Source organism: Orycteropus afer, unplaced genomic scaffold (genome assembly GCF_000298275.1).
Source record: "Orycteropus afer afer isolate SDZICR_OR568_19922 unplaced genomic scaffold, OryAfe1.0 scaffold00044, whole genome shotgun sequence".
Taxonomy (NCBI): domain Eukaryota; kingdom Metazoa; phylum Chordata; class Mammalia; order Tubulidentata; family Orycteropodidae; genus Orycteropus; species Orycteropus afer.
Window position 1 is genome coordinate 4,597,174 of NW_006921631.1, and position 18,908 is coordinate 4,616,081.

Consider the following 18,908-nt stretch of genomic DNA (forward strand, 5'->3'; position numbering starts at 1 on the left):
TGTTGCATTGTGGTAAACTGTGGTCAATGACATGAGACAAAGTATATGTGAACTGCTGTATGGAAAGTGAATTTGCTCTGTAAATCTTCACCCAAATATAAATAAATAAATAAATAAATAAAAGGTACAAAGAAGTGAAGAATAAGGATTTTTCTTGGAGAATTAACCTGATCTTCCATGCTAAACAACACTTCTGAGTAAGAGCTGGTTTTTCATATTTTCCTGTCTTTCTGTGGCCTCAATTGGAGCATTTCATAGAGCTCTGGCTCAGAAGGACACACACCTTCCTTTGCACTTATTCACATGTATGGTAGGGGACATTATCAGATTTCTCATGGCCTACACTCACCTCTGCTGAGTTTCAAATTAACAACAGTAATAAGCTTCTTTATCTAAGCATCTAAATATTACTTCAATTCTTCCTTTTTGTCATGAAACTTACTATGAAACAATGCCTTTTAGTTTTATCTCCAAAGTGACTGTCCTGATTAAAGTGTGATTAGGGAGAGAGGGAGAGAATGGAGAGAAAAATGTATCATTTGGAAAATCTATAGCAGGATCTTGGTGAGCAAGTGGAGGAGGGAGGAATATCGCAATGTGCATTCCTCTACAGGATACACTTTTTGCAGTCTGATAAATCAATGGTCCTGGTTTTCTGCAACTGAGCTATTTTAGGACTGAAATTCTCATATCTCTACAAATCTTTCTCTGGGATGCAAAATATATTAATTGAAGGGTGTGGATGATTGGGGAGAAATACAAACCCATATCAAACCAAAAAAATCAAATTCACTGCCGTGGAGTTGATTCTAACTCATAGCGACCCCCATTGGGTTTCTGAGGCTATAAATCTTTACAGAAATAGATTTCCCCATCTTCTCTCTGTGGAGCAGCTGATGGGTTTGAACCACCAAACTTCTGGTTAGCAGTCTAATGCTTTATCCACTACGCCAACATATATACTCCCTTATATATGAGGGTCAATTTTGGTAACATTGAAATGTGGATGTGGTAGTTATTAGACTATTTCCCAATTCTTCCAAGCTTTGACATTCTAGTCACATGGTAGAATTGTGCTTCTAGGTACTTTTGTAGCTGGATAGTCCTGTGACTATTTCTGGCCCATAAGTTGTAAATAAAGCAGGACCCTTGAGAACATAATTTCTCTTTATCACAGTGACTGGTAACATTTGAGATGGAGGCTACCCAATCAGCCTGTGTTCCACAGGGTAGAGATATGAAGCAGACTCTTCTGCCAATCACATACAGTATGAATAAGAAATATAACTTTGCAATTAAAAGTAATTTGAAATTCCTTTGTTACTTCAACAAAATCAATACTTTCTAACTGATATAGAAATTGAAACTGTTCTTGGAGGCTGAAAGTATGCCAACATATGTTATAGGGACAAAGCAATTGATAAAACTGCCTCTGATAGTAACTGGGAAGGCAATTTAGGTGCCTAAATGAGGCATTGGTGGTTCAGTGGCAGAATCTTCATCTTCTATGGAGAAGACCTGGATTTGAGTACCAGCCAATGTGCTTCATATGCAGATACCACCTATTTGTCATTGGAGGCTTATATGATGCTATGATGCTGAACAGGTTTTAGTGGAGCTTCTAGACTAAGATGGACTAGGGAAAAACCCTGGTGATCTGAAAATCAGCCAATGAAAATGTTCTGGGTCACAATGGTCTGGGATGCAGGTGGTACTGAACCAGGTATCATTTTGTGCATGGGGTTACCATGAGTTGGGTGCCAACTCCATGGCAGCTGATAACAAAGCAACAATGATTGTTTATGTTTCAGAAAAGTTGTTGAAAAGAATGTTAATAGCATGTCTTGTTTAAACTGTGTGTATTTGACAAAGCACAATAAGGAAAGGTAAAAAAAAAAAACTCATTGTCATAAAGATGATTGTGACTTATAGGGACCTCAATTGGGTCCTCATGGTGGTAATTTTTTACTGAAGTAGATTGCCCAATCTTCCTTCCACAAGTGGTTTGTGGATTTGAACCACCAACCTTTTGGTTAGTGGTCAAATGCCTTAGGCACTGCACACCCAGACTCCTTAAGGAAAAGATAAGCCCACAAAAAAAAAAAAGAAAGAGAATGCTAAGTTTGTGACCCCCTGACTGAGACCAAAGGTGAAATGCTTTTAGCCACAAAACTTCTTTTTGAAACAGCATCCTATATAGAATCTCAAGACGTAAAACACAGATGTAGATCCACTGTGATTGAGTAGGGTAGGAGGCCCATTGCCCAACCTCACAACTAATGAAGTAGACAGAAATTTTAAACACTGTCGCCTTGTTGTGCTCTTTCCACTACAACATTTAGACTGGCTTGGGGGGGGGTATTAGATGTTCAAGGCCTAGAAGTAGCAATGACAGTGAAAGGGGACAGGAATGGGTATATTAGAAAATATAATTTTCTAATGATAGACTCTAAAGACTCTAGTCTCCTAGACTTTCTGTCATGAACTTTTGGCCACTTTTGTCATTGCTGTTATGTGCCATCAAGTCGGACCTGACTCATAGTGACCCCTTCTTGGGTTTCCAAGGCAGTATCACTACAGAAGTAGATTGCCCCATCTTCCTTATTTTGGGACCCCAATTTCACACAGGAGAGCAGGGTTTCTAGGGTACTGAGTTGGCATCCACTTCTCTACACAGGAGCATGAGTCAGCACACAGCAGTGAGGATCACTGGCCAAGACTGCGTGATGAGCCAGCCATTCAGGTTTTTTCTTTTTCTCTGCTCCAAGTTTGCATGTGGATCAGCATATTTTTCAACGGAAGAATGATTCTGGAGTTGGCAGGCCAAATCTACAGAGATTAATGGCACTTTTAGGCTGAGACTTAATTAATTGACTACAGTGATGAAAGTGGCCAAGCTCTGAGGTTTGCTACTCTAAGACTCACCAAACACATCCACATCAAAGTAATCTTCATCAAAGCATCTGACTCCTTGCTCCAGTGGAAAGTGTTGAGTGTGTTGCCCTTGCTCTCCTTGATTCACAGGATGGTAGGAGACATTCCATTCAAAAGCTCAGAATTAAAGAGGAGCCTCAGACTGGAATTCAGAGCTTCCTCTCCCCAGGGGAGTCTGAGGAAATAGGAAATCATCAGCTTGGCTCAGGGCTAACACAGTGCATATCAATGAGAGAACTGCTTACCATGTGTACCTGTCCACAGGACTCAGTTACATCAAATGACAATCTGAAGTTGAAAGAGCCCTAAACTAGGAATCAGGGCAACTGGCTTAAGTCCTAATGCTCTTTAAACTAAGTGGCAGACAATTCATTTGACATCTTTAAGCCTCAACTTTCTTATCTGTGAAATGAGGGCCTTTAAAGTTCTTCCTGACTCTAAAATATTTGGGACTGTACATCCAAGTATTTAACATAATCAGCACCTAAACATCTGGATAAATGCATACATATATGCCCCTGATTGCATCCTTCAGGTCCAAAAGGCAATAGGTAGACTGGGATTGGGTGTTCACCTATGTGTGACTGGAGTATATTGATGCAGTGTCCCCTGCTTTACAGGTATTTATAAATTGCATTTTCATTCTCATGAATACTTATTTATCCATTACTTCCCAGCAGAGCTCAGCTGCAGTGTGAATCATAATCTGTTGATTCTTGAGGCCTTATCTACCTGCTTTGATAGGAAAAGAGAGATCCGCATCAAGTGAAAGCTTAAGGGTCTCTACAGACTGGTGGAAGAGGCCAGGCAGTCATTTATTTCTTTACATTGTGGGCTCCAGAAAATATTTCTGCTTGGACCCTAACTCCAACCCACTACCTATTTCCCAGGTGCCTTGGGTGAAGGACCAGTAATATGGACTGTGGGAGAAATTCAAAGCAGGCCTTATTGTGATGATTTGCTGCTTCTCCAGGTGACTGAAAAAGTCTCCTTCAAGTGCTAAACCTTCAAACTATTCCTACTGAAGCTTGAGTACACAACAAAGGCCAACATAGGATATTTCTTTTTCTAGAATTTATAGAAATTATAGTGTTGTTGTTGTTGTTGTTGTTAGGTGCCATTAAGTCATCTCTGGCTCATAGAGACCTATGTACAACAGAACAAAATACTGCCAGGTCCTATGCCAGCCTCACGATCCTTGCTATACCTGTGCCCATCATTGCAGGCACTGTGTCAATCCATCTTGTTGAGGGCCTTCCCCTTTTCTGTAGACCCTCCACTTTGCCGAGCATGATATCCTTCTCCAGGAAATGGTTCCTTCTGACAACATGACCAAAGTAGGTGAGATGAAGTCTGGCCATTCTCGTTTCCAAGGAACATTCCAGCTGCACTTCTTCCAGGACAGATTTGTTAGTCCTTTTAGCAGACCATGGTACTCTTAGCATTCTTCACCAGCACCACAACTCAAAAGCATCAACTCTTCTTCAGTCTTACTTATTGGCATTATTGGATAATTATCTTTTTTTCTGTGATCTTCATGTAACTCTCATGAGCTAAATAAAGGTGAAGATATAGCTCTAGGGATAGATTTCAAAGTACATCAGGCTGAGTGGTAGGTATACACGTTTGTTATATTGTTTTCTACAAATTTCTGTGTACTCAAAATATTTCTTACATTTTTAAAAAAATCCTAGGAGGATAGTAAAGACAGTGCAGTTAAATGAAAGGTCACTGGGAGAAGCAAGTAGAGAAAGCAGTCGAGGCAATTAAAGCTTATGAGGGATGGGTGCATTTAAGACAAGCTTTGTGTGAGAGATATTTGCTAGCCAGAAGTAGGCATCCAGGTGAATAGTCTCAATAAAGGTAAGGGAATGGGAAATAGAAAGGCTTATTAGGGAAATGGATAGTAGTCTAGTGTGGGTAGAGTTCAGAACAAGCACGTTTAGGCATTCACTTCAACTTTTTGTTGACCTAATAGTGTCAATAAGAGTGAGGATGTTTTTTTGGTTCATCATTATTGCTCCTCTAATGCACAAAAGTGGGTAAAAAAATAAATATAAGCTTGTTAAACATAAGTTTAAAGATGGCTTAATTTCTCTATTCCAAAATGTTTTTTCTCCCAATCTTTTCAATCTCAATTCCAAAGCCAAAACATAAGAATCACACTGGATGTCTCTTTTTTCCTCCCCCTTATCCCCCAACACATCCAGTCCATTAATCAGTCCTGTTACCTCTATTTCTGAAATATTTTCTGAGTCCAAACACCTCACATTCTCCTAATCCAGGGGTTGGTAAACTTCTTCCACATAATTGTCATAAGTTGTTCCCTTTCTAGTTCAGCCTCTCATTTTTTATCATCTTTATTATTTGTTTATGCTTGTTTAGTCCCCCAATTGTAATTTTGCTTCCCTGTGGTCCATTAAAGCTGAGTGGACCATGGCAGTGAATTTGGTTTTTCGGTTTTGAGTATGGTCCATTCTAGGAACCCCGGTGGTGCAGTGATGCACTCGTTTGCTAACTAAAGAATGGTGATTCAAATTTTCCAGCATTCTGCTGGAGAAGATGTGGCAGTCTACTTCTGTAAAGATTACAGAGTTGGAAATGTTCTATGGCAGTTCTACTCTGTCCTACAGGGTCACAATGAATCTAAATTGACTTCATGGCAATGCATTTATTTTTTATTTTATTTTTTGGTTTATAGTACACTCTTCTCAGAGCAGCTAGAGTGATGCTTTTGAAATTAAAAAAAAAAAAATCAAATTATCTTGCTTAAAATCCTACAAAGATTTCTCATTGTAATAAGAACATCAGAATTCTATGATCTGGTCCTTGATTTCCATTCCCACCTTATCTTCTACCTTCTCCCCATTGCTAATAACCATACTGTAGTTACACTTTCCATTTTCCTATTCTCTAAACTCTCCAAGCCCTTTCTTGACTCAGACCTTAGCCCTTACAGTTCTCTCTGCTTGAAATAGCCTTCTCTAGGCTGATTCTTCCTTATCATTTTTGTACCAAATATCACCTCCTCGTAAAAACCTTGTGATCAACCTGGTGAAAATATTCCTTTGCACCCTCACTCTTCTCAAGTACTCTGTGGCCCATTAACCTGGTTAATGATGGTCTTAAATAATTTCATTTATTTATTTGCTTACATATTAAAGCCTGCTCTGTGTCTGTAAACTCCACAAGAACAAGGATTTTATTTCATGTGTTGGTGTATCTGTAATGTCTATTATAGGGCAGGACACTCAAAAAAATTCATGATGAAAGGAAGAATTAGGGAATGAATGGATGAATGATTGGTATTGAATGTTTGAGGATGAGATTCAATACAAAAGGTCTCTCTCTATCCTCTCATCATTCATCTACAGTCTCATTATCAACAAATATTTGAAAACCTTTTTAAAGGCATCTGGAGCTACATTGGACACTATGAAACTCTAATCAGGAAAATGAATCTGTGCTAATAACTTACCTGTCTAATTGATATTTCCCTTCCCAGTATCATGGTTAGAAGTAAGTCAAACTTGAACAAGGTCAAACACTGGCCCAAGTTGAACTGGGGATTTTGGGGTCTTTGCCCAACCTTCCTTCCAAGAAGTGGCTGGTGGGTTTGAACTGCCAGCCTTCTTGTTAGCAGTCAAATGCCTTAGGCACTACACCTCCAGTGCTCCTTATGAATCTTTGATGATCATTCAAAATCAACAGAGGTTAGATTGTGATAGAGTGGGAAAGAGTGAAGTAAAGAATACATAACGCTTGTAAATTACAGTTTATTGTACCAGACCTGAGGTTCCAAATCTGGCCAAAGGATTGTTTTAATTTAGCTGGAGTCTGCTTATAAGTGGTGGAATTAATTACTAGTTGAAATTACTAGTCTTTCTCTTTGTTTCTCTGTGCCCTTTCTTCTAACTAGAGCTTAAGTGTTCCTTTTGATTAATTTCTAACTACACATACTCAGCAAAATTAAAAACAGGCAGGTGTACCATAAAAGGAGACATCAGATGAGCTACAACTTAAAATAGCATTCTTTATTTCAAAGGCGGTGGTCTGGGATGCCTAAGTAAATCTCATCTGAGTCTATAATAAGGAGGAAGAAGCAATGAAATCTGGATTGGCCTCAAGGGTCCTTAATAAATCTCCACTACTGGTGATAAGTCAACAGGGTCCCTCTCATGACATTGAAGTTGGTAACTTGCTCAGTCTTATTTACCAGGAAACCTGGTGAATGGTAAAGCAGTATAACTTCTCATTAACAGGCAAAGATCAAGAATTGCCAGGTAGAGATGAGAAATGCCTGGTTTGAGTCAAGTAAACAACACGCTCAAGGGCTTTGCACCTCAGGTTGTCAGTGTTAGTGACACAGTTCAGGTTGTTCCCGGTTGTGAGCAAAATCCCCCTGGAAGGATGTTTGTGTGCTTAGAGTCAGAAATTAGGTAAGTCTTTGTAAGAGGTGTTGTTGTTGTTGTTATGTGCCGTCGAGTCGGACCCGACTCATAGCAACCCCTTCTTAGGTTTCCCAGGTAGTATCACTACGGAAGTAGATTGCCCCATCTTCCTTCCAAGGAGTGGCTGGTGGGTTTGAACTGCCAGCCTTCTGGTTAGCAGTCAAGTGCCTCAGGCACTACGCTACCAGAGCTCCTTTGTAAGAGGTATGTCCCCAAAATACTTCCACCAGGTGAGCTTCTCTGGTTACTTCACCACAGAGCTAAGAAAGGAATTTTGTTGACTGAATTGACCTACTAGCTGCCTCAGATCTACTTGGAAAGGAGGCTCTGACCATTAGTTTCTGACTTTTTAACTGCTTTGATGAGTCAGGGCTGACTCGATGGCACATACCAACAACAACAACATTGATGAGGAACTAAGAAAAGAATTTCCTATGAGGAATGGTCTTTTTCTTTATCATAGACAATTCCCAGTGTCATGCTGACATAACACCCCAGACTTCGAGGGTACAGATCTGTTTTTGGTGGTGTTTATGAAACCCATCAGAGAAGCTGATGGGTTTAAATTGCTGACCTTTCAGTTAGCAACTGAGTGCTTTAACCACTGTACCACCAGGGCTCCTTGTACATCACAATGGGTGTCCTTTGGTGACCTCTGGCTCTAGGCCTCAATGTCATGACTTGGTCCCCTTTTTCAGCTACTCCTTCCTTTTGCTGAGGAATTTTACTAATTATCAAAGGCATTGACCTCTTAGACACACCACATAGACATCTAAATCTTATTTTCTCTTAAATTTCTAAAGTACTACTTCAGATATGATTCAAAGGTAGAAGTACACAGAAAGCAAGAAACAATAATAATGCAAATCATTTGAATGCATTTATTCTATTCATGTACTTAGATTAGGTAATGATTCATACTCATGATAACAAAATTCAACCAATGCAAAAATCAATCTCCTTCATACCCTAGTCTCCTTGTTATTGTTATGTGCCATTGAGTCGGCCCTGACTCATAGTGACCCCTCCTTGGGTTTCCGAGGTGGTATCACTATGGAAGTAAATTGCCCAAACTTCCTTCTGAGGAGTGGCTGGTGGGTTTTAACCACCAGCCCCCTAGTTGCCCATTTTTTTCCTCTGATAAATCCAATATTATCAGCTTCTTTGGTATCTATCCAGAGAAGCCTGTGCATATAAAAACATTATTTAAAAATCCTAATCATAATATATAGGACACACTCTTCTGCACTTGGGTTTTTCCATTTAATAATATATCTCATATTATTACAAATAATTTTATGTCAATAGGAGATCTACTTTATTCTTTTTGATAGATATATTGTCTTACAGATGTATTTGTTGTATGGAAGTATCAATTTATTTAACTAGTCTCTTATTGGTGAACAATTAAGTTATGTTTTGTATTTGCCATTACAAATAATTCTCCCACTTGTATATCATCCCAAACCAACCAAACTCATTGCCATTGAGTCAATTCTGGCTCACAGCAACCTTATAGGAGAGAGTAGAACTGCCCCATAGGGTAATAAATCATTACAGAAACAGACAGCCACATCGTTCTCCCTCAGAGAAGCTGATGGGTTTAAACTGCTGACCTTTCAGTTAGCAACTGTGTTTTAACCACTGTACCACCAGAACTCCTTGTATATCACAGTGAGTATACTTTTGAGCCACCACCTGTCTGCCAATCTGCCCTACTATGGTGGCTTGTGTGTTATTATTATTGTGTTTGAAGCTATGCCACTGGTGTTTCAAATACTAGCAGGATCACCCATGGTGGACAGTTTCAGTGGAGCTTCCAGACTAAGACACACTAATAAGAAAGAGCTTAAAATCTAATGAAAACCTTATGGATAACAATAGAGTATTGTCCAATAGAGTGCTGGAAAATGAGCTCCCTAGGTTGGAAGTCACTCATAATACATAGTGACTATATCAATGGGCTCATGCATACCAGTGATCATGAATAGTGCAAGGCTGAGCAACATTTAACAGTTGTTGCACATGGAGTCACCATGAGTCAGGGTCAACTCAATGGCAACTAACATTAATATCATTTTGAGCAAAGATGAATGTATGTGGTCGGATTCTCAGCTTGTCACTGTAGTTTGACAGTAGCACAGAGGACACTCTAAAATGCATACACGCTATCACTAGTACAATAAATTGCTTGCAAAGGTGGCTGCACTAATTGTGCTCATCTTGAATGAGTGCTCTGTAGCAATGTGACTTTGTCATTCATCCCATTATAAAAAGGATGCCATTTTCCTACCTTTCTGTCTGGTCTGGCCTTGTGATTTGTTTTCCACAAGAGAGTGTGGCAGAAGTGACATTGTGAAGGTTCCACAGCAGTGGCATAGGGAAGCCTTGCAGCTCCTACTCTTTTATTGCCCTCTTAGAATGCTGTCTGAGAACAGGCAAAGAAGCCCAGTGTGGCCTTCTGGAGGAGGAGAGAGGCCTTGTGGGGAAGAGCAGAAGCCTCCTCACCAATGGCCAGCACCAACTCCCAGGTGTGAACAAGGCCACTTTAGACCATCTAACCAACCAAGTAGTATGTATGATATAATCAGATAATTGTAGCTGCACAGGAAACCCCAGGAAAAACCAGCTGATTCCAGTCCACAGAATCATCACAAGAAAATGGCTCCTGTTGTAGTGTAAGTGCTGCCAAAGTGAGCACAGAAAAAGCTTTGGGTTGTTTGTTAAGTAGCAGCAGACAACTAATAACAAGTGGCTAAGAATTTGGCCTAAATTCCTGTCTCAGGATTTTTCATATTGTAGGCTCTGAAACCTCAGCATAAGAACCCCTGGAGTTCTTTATAAATTTCTGGCTCCCAGCCCTGTATTAGAACTCCAGGAGTGGGGCCAAAAACTGTGTCCTTTAGCTGGTTCCTCAGATGATCATTTTCATGTGATATTTGAGCCATAACTTACATATATGCCAAAGTAATACATGCTATATAAGAGGTTATGAAGCAGAATAATAAACACCCACAAGCCCACTACCATCTTCTTATTGTTGTTAGGTGCCACTGAGTCAGTTCCAACTCATACTGATCCTGTGCACAACAGAACAAAACACTCCCTCGTCCTGCACCATCCTCACAACCATTCTATGCTTGAGCCCATCATTGCAGCCATTGCGTCAATCCATCTCATTGAGGGTCTTCCCCTTTTTCAATGGCCCTCTATTTTACCAAGCAAGATATCCCTCTCATCTATCTATATACTCCTGCCTGTCTCATTCCACTGTCTCCTCAACTAGAGGTAATGACATCCTGAATTGGATCCTCATCATTCCCTTGTACACACACACACACACACACACACATACATATACATGTATATATAAAGAGCTCAGGTGGTGTAATGGGTAAGGCTTTTGGCTGCTAACCAGAAGGTTGGTGGTTCAAATCACCAGCTGCTCTGTGGGATAAAGATGAGGCAATCTGCTTCCATAAAGATTTACAGCCTTGGAAATCCAATGGGTGTTGCTATGAGGTGGAATCCACTTGATGGCAGTGGGTATATACTATATATAGAGAGAGAGTAGTATTTTCTGAAAGCTGATCAATAAATGTACATATACATATGTAAAAATAATATATACAATAAATACACATTAAATGTATTTTTAAAATATATTTAGCTTTCTTATTTTTAAAATTTATTTTAAAATTGTGTCATGTTTTTGTTGTTAGCTGTTATAGAGTCAGCCTCTAACTCACCTCATGGCAACTCCATGCAGAATGAAATATAACACTGTCCAGTCTTGTGCCATATCCATGATGGGTTGTGGATTGAACTGTTGTGATCCATAGGCTGTTCACTGACTGATTTTCAGAAGTAACTCACCAGCCTTTTATTCCTAGTACATCTTTGTCTGGAAATTCTGCTGAAACATGTTCAGCATAATAGCAACACTCAAACCACCACAGACAGACAGGTGGTGGCTATGCATGAAATGCATTGATCTGGAATCAAACCCATATCTCCTGTATGGAAGGTGAAAATTCTGCCACTGAACCACCAATGCCCCAGAGAACCTTAATTGCACACATATAAAATAGAATATAAAACCCTAATAACTTAAGAGTCACTGAGTCAGTGTAAACAGTTGAACTTGGCTGCTAACCAAAAAGTTGGATAATCAAGTCTACCCAGAGGTACCTCAAGAGTCCTGGTGACTTATTCTCAAAAAAAAGCCATTGAAAACCTTGTGGAGCACAGCTCTACTCTGATACACATGGGTTGCCATGAGTCACTGCTGATTTGATGGAACTGGTGGTGGTAATAAGTTAAAACCACAGTGATCACTGGTATATATGGTGGCAGTAGAGGCCTCTCAATGTTGAGAACTTTCAACAACAGGCTCACTTCCTCACCTTCATTTATGAAGCGAAAATTTGTCTGAATATCTTCTCTTAAAAAAAAAAAGAAAAGAAAAGAATCAGGCAGCTAATGTCAGGTTAACAATAACCAAATTGGATTAAATCTTGAGTGCTGATATGATACACACAGTATCATATCACCTTTTATGCTTGTTCACCTTTTATGCTTTCTGAAAGTTGATCAATAAAAATAGATGTTGAGCTTGGATGTGTGATCACAGGCAATATCAAGATAGAGATTCTTTAGCGTTCATTGATCTACACTATGCCAGTAAGCCCAGCCTGAAAATAACACTAGGCAAAGATTAAGCACTCTTTGCAAAAGAACAAAGCAAGGGCAGTTTAGAACTATCTGTTGTTGTTGTTGTTGTTGTTATGTGCCGTGGAGTCGGCCCCGACTCATAGCGACCCCTCCTTGGGTTTCCGAGGCAGTATCACTACGGAAGTAGGATTGCCCAACCTTCCTTCCGAGGAGTGGCTGGTGGGTTTGATGTAGTTGAGAGAAAACAAAGAAGCAAGGAAGGTGGAGCACTAGGTCTTTCAGAGGCATGATTTCTGAAAATCCACTTATGAATGTTTACAAACCATCAGGGAAATTTCCCCCTGCCTTTGTCTACCATTTCTCCTATGCTCACTTCGTTTCCCTATTAATTTTTCCCTGTATTGTTTTCTCTTTTCCCCATTTTCTTTTAAGTAGAAAAGAAAAATCAATCCATTTTTTCAATTAAATACAACACAAGGAATGAACTGAGAAGAGTCCTCTACCCAAGAACTGGATCTTCTTCTTGGACCAGTGTCCTCACCCCTTACTCCTTGTGATAGTCATAGCACTTTGTTCTCTCACCTCCTTCCATTTTTGTCTAAAAACATTTAGCCAGTTGGGCATTTCTTTGCTAAATCACTAGAGGATACAACCAAAGAAAATGCAGTAATTACAGTTAAGTTTAAATTTTAAAAGTAGCAAGTATATTTTTGTGAACTTAGGTGAAACTGGTGTTACATACAATTAACCATTTTAAAGGAGCTCAGGTAGCATAGTGCTTAGGGCATTTGCCTGCTAACCAGAAGGCTGGTGGTTTTAAAGTGAACAATTCAGTGACAGTACATTCAGACAGTTTTGTGCAGCTACCACTTTTATCTAGCTCCAAAATATTTTCATCATCCCAAAATAAAACCCTCTATCATGAAGCAGTTAGTCTTCATTCACCCCTTCCTCCAGCCCCTTGCAACTATCAGTCTACTTTGTATCTTTATGGATTTTCCTATTCTGAATAGTTAATATAAATGGAGCCATATAATAGGTGATCTTTTGTGTCTGACTTCCTTCACTTAGCATAATGTTTTTGGGGCTTATCAACTTTGTAGCATGTATTAGTACTTCATTCCTTAGTATGGCTGAATAATGTTCCATTGTGTGGACATACCACATTTTGTTTACCTGTTTATCCATTGATGAACATTTATGTTGCTTCTCCCTAAAGAATATTGTGAATGATGCTGCTACGACTATTCATGTACAAATATTTGTTTGAATACTTATCATATTACTTACTTTCAGTATTTTTGGGTACACTTAGGAGTGAAAATGTTGGGTCACATGGTAATTGCATTTTTAACTTTCAAGGAACCACCAAACTGTTTTTCACAGCAACACACCATTTCCTTTCCTCCAGTAATGTGCAAGGGTTCTGATTTGTCCACAGTAGAAAAATTATTTTGTTGACTTGCCATATTCCAGCAATACAATGAATGGAACAACATTTCAAGAACTTCATGAATTATTTTCTCTTTTCTACTTGTTGCCCATGTGACCACCCAGGTAACCATTTTGTTTCCCTACCATCAGGAGAGTGATCTACCTAGTTAACTTGTTATCTACAAGGACAACTCAAACTACCTTAAAGCAAAACCTGTTGTAGTTTCAAACTACAGTTACCTGTTCTGGCTCTCCAATTCAGCTTCTATCTCTGCTCCAAGAGGCATACCTACTTAATATCTCAACATTTTTGTAGTGACAAAACACAGAGAATGTTCCTAGAAGAAGTTGTTATCTCTGCCCAAATCTAGGTCTTTCTCTGAAGACCCAATACTTCTTCACACACATACACACACACACACACAAATGCATTAGTGGCTACAATTTTGTACTGTTCTCACAATAACCACTTATTGGGCCCTTAAAATCTGCCAGGCACTATCCTACAGGCTTGCCTGAGGTAGCATAGTTAGTAAGTGATAGAGCTGGGATTTGAACCTCGATCTCATTGACTCTAAAAACCATACTCTTAACCACCACAAGCTTTCTGCATTTATTTACTAATAATTAGTACATGGAACAAAGTATATAAGTGGCCTAGAATAATGCATAATCTATAAATATTTCTACCTTCTTTGGCTAGCCTGAATCATATAGCAACTACAATATATGTGAGGCAGATGTAAGAATAGTATTTGAAGGACTGAAAAGAAGATAATCACCTGGGTTTGTGAAGGGAGTAACTTCTCATGCATTAGTTGTTTTTTTTCTATTCTGAAGTCAAGAATACCTTTAGTGTACCCTGATGAAACAAAACAAAGCAAAAAAAACTCACTGCCATCGAATCAAATCTGACTCCTAGAAACCCCTCTTTGGGTTTCTGAGGCTGTATCTCTGCAGAAGTAGGTTGTCCAATCTTCCTTCCAAGAAGTGGCTGGTGGATTTGAACTGTCAGCCTTCTGGTTAGCAGTCAAATGCCTTACACACTACGCCATCAGAGCTCCTCAAAATAGGCTTAGTTATTATTACCAATAATAATTATTATTATCATTAGCATTACTGAGCATCACTTATAATCCATACTGTTTGATATATTTTCTATACACTAATTTAACCTTTACAAAAACCCTATCAAATTGGCAGTATATCTGTATTTTATGTAGGTAAAAACAAAGACTCATATAAGGTAAATAACTTGGCCAAGGCCACAGAACTAGCATGTAGAAGAGGTAGAATTAGAACCCAGATCTGCCTGACTCCAAAGCTTTTGCTATTTACTTGTTCTTCATTTGACATTTGTTTACAAATACATTGGTGAGCACCTACTCAATGCCACATGATTGGCTAGATCGCATACTATGTAGGAATACTAGTATTTAACATATGTTTCCGTGTGCTCAGCAATATAACCACCACTCATCTGTCAGTTTGCTGTACTGTGATGGCTTGTGTATTGCTGTGGTGCTAGAAGCTATGTCACTGGTCAGCAGGGTCATCTGTGGTGGCCAGGCTTCAGTGTAACTTCCAGAGTAAGACAGACTGGGAAGAACCTGGAAATCTACTTCTGAAAACATTGGCCTGTGACAACTTTATGAAAAGCAGTGGAATATTGTCTGACAAGAGTGCCAGAAGGTGGATCTCTCAGGTTGGAAGGCACTCAAGATAGGACTGGGGAAGAGCCGCTTCCTCAAAGTAGAGTTGACTTCAATGGTGTAGATAGACAAAAGCTTTTGGGGGCCTTCATTTGCTGATGTGGTACAATTCAAAATGAGAAGAAACAGCTGCAAACATCCATTAATAATTAAAGTGTGGAATTACAAAGTATGAATCTGGAAAATTTAGATGCTGTCAAAAAATGAAATAGAATGCTTGAAGATCGATATCCTAGGTACTAGTGAGCTGAAATGGACTGGTATTGGCCATTATGAATCAGAAAATCATATGATCTGCTATACTGGAAATGACAAATTGAAGAGGAATGGTGTCACATTCATTGTCAAAAAGAATATTTCAAGATCTATCTTGAAGTATAGTGGTGACAGTGATGGGATAATATCCTTACTTCCATAAGGAAGACCAGTTAAAATAACAAGCATTCAAATTGATGCACCCACCACTGATACCAAAGCCTGTGAGGTCAGTCAAGTCCATTCCAACTCATAACAACTCACTTATGAAGAACCAGGTGCCATTCATTCATTCACAGATATTTATTGAGCACTGGTTTTGCACCCTGCAGTATTCTAGGTGCTGAGGCAGCAACAATGAACAAAAATGCACAGACGCTTCTGCAGTTGTGTAGCTTACAGTCAAGTGCTAGATGCTAACTAAGAACTTTACAGGTATTAACTATGGACCCTGGGACCTTGGTCCTGGGACTCTGACGACCACTCAGTTTCCAGCATCACCATGGTTATGTAATGTAAACTACCAGATTATTCTCAAGTCACAAACAAGGAAAATAAGAAGTGAGGTGGTCAAGGACAGCCCAAGATTTGCCCACGGGTCTGTCTGGCTCCAGAACCAGTGCTTCTTTGTAGGATAAATATAAGGGGAAAGCAGGAGAACTTAAGGGAGGAAATCCTAAAACACAGTATCTAATGTCTGCAGTGATTGGAGCAGCTCAGAGTCCAATGAAGGCCAAATGCACAAGCTGTTATTTCAGTCCTTTTTTTTTTTTTTTTTTTACCTGATGTACAGAATTGTCCCTCCCCAGGCTTCACTGACAAAGGTTTCCCCTATCCCAGGTCACCTTGAGTCTGTCCAGTGGCCCCTGCATATGTGGAGGTCTCCACCCAACTGACCCTGCTCAGGACCTGGCTTCATATGCCTTTCCCCATCTTCCCATAGACTTATCCAGCAGACAATCCAGGGGTCAATGTAAAGGGATCTATGGTCCCCACTTGAAGTCTCTCCCTTCCCCTGCATCCCTTCCTCTGCATCTCTTCCCCTGCCTGGGATGGGTCAGTGCATAGAGCCCCAGAAAACAGCTATCTGCAACTGTGGTTTGCATTCTTGGGGTAACAGTCAATCACAGGCCCTGGAGCATGGCCACATGAGTCCCTACCGTGAGAGAACTGGGGATTGGCCTCATATCCTCCTGCACCTGGGCTCCTAATCTGGTTTCATTAGGAAGTGTGGAAAGGGGCCAGTAGTGTGTGGAGAGGGCAGGGACAGGGGGCTTCCCTGGAAGGCAGAATGAGCACATGCAGTGGTGCCAGCCTCTAGGGTCCACAACCTGCCTCCTCCCAACTGGAACCCTCCCCAGGGTGCCATAAAGCATCTGGAATGGATTTTTTTTTTCTTTCTTTTTTTTTTAACCCTTCCCTTCACCCAAGTTAATATGTATCTACCCTCTAGTTAGAGGTTTACCCTCCCTTTCCCACTCACCATCAATGAATATTTCTTTTTTGTAAAACCCTTTTCTTTACTTTTTACAATAGCGGTCTCATGCAATATTTATCCTTTGTGATTCACGAACTTCACTCAGTGTAATGGTCTCTAAATTCATCCATGTTAGAGATATTTCACAAATTCATCATGGTTCTTTAATGTTGCATAGTAGTCCATAGTTTGTTGATCCATTCTTCCATTTTCCACTGATGGGCATTTAGACTTTTTCCATCTTTTTTGCTATTGTGAATAGTGCTGTGATGAACATGGGTGTGCATGTATCTGTTCATGTTACAGCTCTTATTTCTCTAGGATATATACCTAATAGTGGGATTGCTGGATCATATGCTATTTCTACTTCCAGCTTATTAAGAAAGCACTACACCATTTTCTACTGTGGTTGTACCATGTTATAGTCCCACCAACAGTGTATGAGGGTTCCAGTTTCACCACACCCTTGCCAGCATTTGTTGTTTTCTGCGCTGTTGAACTTAGCTATTAGTACTGGGGTTAGTTGATATCTCTTTGTTGTTTTGAATGCCTCTCTCTAATGGCTAATGATAGTGAGCATTTCTTCATGTGTTTGTCAGCTACCTGAATGTATTCTTGGGTGAAATATCTGTTTATGTCCTCTGCCCATTTTTTAATTGGCTGATTTATCTTTTGCTTGCTAAATTGTAGAAGTTTTCTGTAAATTTTAGAGATTAGCCCCTTGTCTGATATGTCATTGCCAAAATTTTTTTTTCCAGTCTGTAAGTGTTCTTTTCACTCTTTTGGTGAAATCTTTTAATGTACATCAAAAGATTTTTTATTTCAGTCTTATAAACGGCTCTTTTAAAGTTTCTACAGTATGAGCTTTTATTTTTGTTTCTGCAACAAAAACATGATTGCCCTTTAATTATAGTACTTCTTTTGGTAAATTCTATTCTCTACTTGGCACAGAAATTAACTATGCTCTCTGGAGGCAGTACATTCAAGAGCCAGGCTCCACGGGGCATGAAGTCATGATGTATCAGTTTCAGGTGTTCTGACTGGGACACAATGCCTATAGCTGCTCTACTGATTGTTCTTTCATCCTACTCCTACCTCCTCCTCCTTCAGCCTACTTCCTCACTGAGTCTTTAAGGAAGGAAACTGCTTTGGTTGCATTGCATTAATCAGCAACCAGATCCCTCACTTTGCTTTCATTGCGTAGTGCTTTCTTAGTTCCTTAGTTCTCAATAACTTTCAGAAACTAGGATGAGGAGGCCACCTTAACACTGGCTTCTAGAACATTTTACTTCAGGAAAGTTCCTATGAATTCCTGATAAAATACGAGCAATGAATATTGGGAGTCAGCTGCTTGTTTAACCCATGAAGGGACAATACATGGCCAGGAATCATGTTCCTTCTCCAATCTGCACCTTCATTCAATCTTTTGTCAATCTGAAGCCAATTGAAATGCCTTAGCTGACACTGGCCAGGCTTGTTAAGCAAGTCATAGCATATCTGTGAAAGGTTGTTGGTGAGAAGGTGAGTGAAAGCCACTTCCCAGCTTGTATCTGAGGAGATTGGGGGTGATAGGAATAAAAAGATGGATAATTAGGCTATTACACTCAAATTGAGCAAAAAGTAAGTAGCTTCTCATTTATTTCTGATCTAAGTGATAAGGTCTTCAAAAATGCTGTTCCCTCCCACTAGGAGATATCTGCACTTGGGGTTTCTTGTGCCAGGAACACTATTGCCCCTAAGTCCTATCCAAATGTCCCTTTACCAGTTAACTCTTATTTACCCAACATCTTTTAGCCCAAGATTCCTCTGAGCCTAGGCTAGATCGGGTTCCTTTGACACATCCTCGCATATGCGTGTTTCTTTCCTCCCTAACACATGTCTCACTTTGTGTATATACATTTGTTTGTGAGCTTCTTTCATTAATCAATTAATCCCTCACTAGACCATAACAGCAGGAATAGCTTGCTTACT